Genomic DNA, 2302 nt, shown 5'->3' on the forward strand with positions numbered 1-2302 from the left:
AGTTTTATTACCTAGATCAAGTTGTTTAATATTAAAATATTGATATTAAGCACTAATAACACTTTGAATTAATAAATAAATTTAGATCAACACCTACTTCGATTAAATTCTTAGTAGAATTAAAACTCATTGCAGTTCAGTAATTTTACAACAATGCACTTTTAAAAAATAACTAAGTTATCGACGTTAGACAACTCTTCTAAAACCAATTTACTACTTAATGAATATGACAGTATCATGATGAAAGTAATTATTTCTTGAAAATCATCGGTATCTAAATTTATTTCGAGCACTGAGTACATTAAGTTACGTAGGTGGTCATATATCAAAGTATTTTCAACCTAGGGGAAAAACCTACACGTGCACTTCAAACGGCTTAGAAAATATCGCTAGCGAAGTGCGGCGATCTTATGAACTTTCAGACGTCTAATAGTTAAAAAATACGTCTTATTTTATTCATTTTTTTGGAATGAAATAGAATTGGAAAAAAAATCGATAGAAACGAGATGAGCTTTTCGAGCTCTCGATATTGCGACGTAGTTGCATACGTCACGACCTTTAGATAAAATGTTTAATGGAATTTAAAAACTAAAAAAATATCAGAATTGTTCACATAAACTCGGTCAACATTTAAATATATGTCAAAACGTGCGTCAATTGTTATTCAATATTAAAATTTATCTATGCCTCAATATAATATACGCATAAATATTGACGAATGCGCAAACGCATAAAAGATAAGTTTGTTTTTTTGTCTCGAATCTTTATTGCGGCTATTGCGTTTGATGTGGCATATTTTCTATTTTGACAAGTTCTGGGAAATAAAACCCAGACAGGTGAAATTAATCTCAATTGATAAGCGATACGTAAATAATATAAAAAGGTACTCCATAGTTCTCAATTGCATGTGTGCGTTAACTTCTAATGCTCGTCGTTAATATTTAATTATTTAATAAATAATGTAATTTGATTGAGGTCAGATGTCTCAATGACGCTTTAGTTTAATAGCTGGTTAAATCGTTATCTTCTACGCATCATATACTTCCTCAATACATTCCGAAATTGGCCACCTTATACTACTAGTACTATTTAAGTGTACTTGGAAAAAACCTAATGATATTCTTATCAACTTGACCTTAAATGTATACTTGTAGCTTGATGTGGTACTAAGATATACTTTAAGTTATTCAGGGAACGTCAAAACAATAGAAAAATAACTTTTCGGTTATCGGAATAAGGTATCCGAAGTACCCGGCGTATTTCAGTATCTTTATTTGCTAGCCTCGCATTCCCTGGCAAAACATAGCCTAATAACTACTACAGTTTAAAAGTAGGTTTCTTAAAAGTTAAAGAATTATTAAAATCGTTTTAATAAAAACTTCAGATATTCAACATTATAAGTAAAAAAGTGAATGTACGTATGATTATGAATCGTATAAGGAAGAAAGATAAAATACTAGTTTGTCAAGAAAACGAAGGTAATATAAGCCGTATCAGTCATTGTTCCGTGGCTACTTTCATAAGTTAACACGTTCAATGCCACAATTTTCACATACTGAACTAAACTCGCAGAACGGGCCCTGAACTGACCGTGCTTGTGAAGGTTTTTTTATCTTTTCTATGAAACTTTTCCGTTTACTACACCATATGTGTACATTTTATACCATGTAGACATTATTTCTATTTATTTCGCTTTTGTGTATTACTTTTAAAGATAATCTTATAAGTCGCAATCTGATGTGTTCATATTGTCATTTTCTCTACCTGCAAAACCAAAACCCAATGGAACTTTCGTAGTTTCCTGTTATTTCTCTATTATTATTTAAGAAAGAAATATGAAATAAAACAACATTACTTCCGCCGTCGCATTCCATATATTGCATGAAAAGAGAACAGTTTCCAATTATATTGGTCCTTTAAAATTCATTTAAAAATATGCATTATTAATTTTGTTTACAAATTGATATTGATTTTTACAAGAATGTCAAATAAACTTAAGTAATATTTTTGATTGTATTCCCATTTTCATCGCAATGAATACGACCTATCCTCTAAATGAAATTAAAATGATAAATGAAGAATGTATGCCACCTGTGTGATGTTAGTATAGGTGTTATATGGAGATGTTCTGTCCCTCGACTGATGACGTGCGCGTACGCTGCTCGATGCGAAACTGTTAATCCTATTCGAGATATGAACTAGACTTATCTAGCTTAACAGAAATTAAACATCAAAATTAAAAGAGCTCCTAAACCTCGGGTTGAGCAGAATTCAATAGACCGGCGCTACATTCGCGCGGTAC

General features: G+C 31.2%; 1 protein-coding gene across 1 annotated transcript in view; it reads right to left on the reverse strand.

Annotated features, from left to right (window-relative positions):
* Positions 1–1855: 1855 nt before the first annotated feature.
* LOC106104652 (activating transcription factor of chaperone) overlaps positions 1856–2302 on the reverse strand; it is a gene marked incomplete in the record, with an annotated part of 21263 nt that continues 20816 nt past the window's right edge. The window contains 1 exon segment of the mRNA XM_013284770.1: positions 1856–2302.

The sequence above is a fragment of the Papilio polytes genome, unplaced genomic scaffold (genome assembly GCF_000836215.1).
Source record: "Papilio polytes unplaced genomic scaffold, Ppol_1.0 DF823510.1, whole genome shotgun sequence".
NCBI classification, from domain to species: domain Eukaryota; kingdom Metazoa; phylum Arthropoda; class Insecta; order Lepidoptera; family Papilionidae; genus Papilio; species Papilio polytes.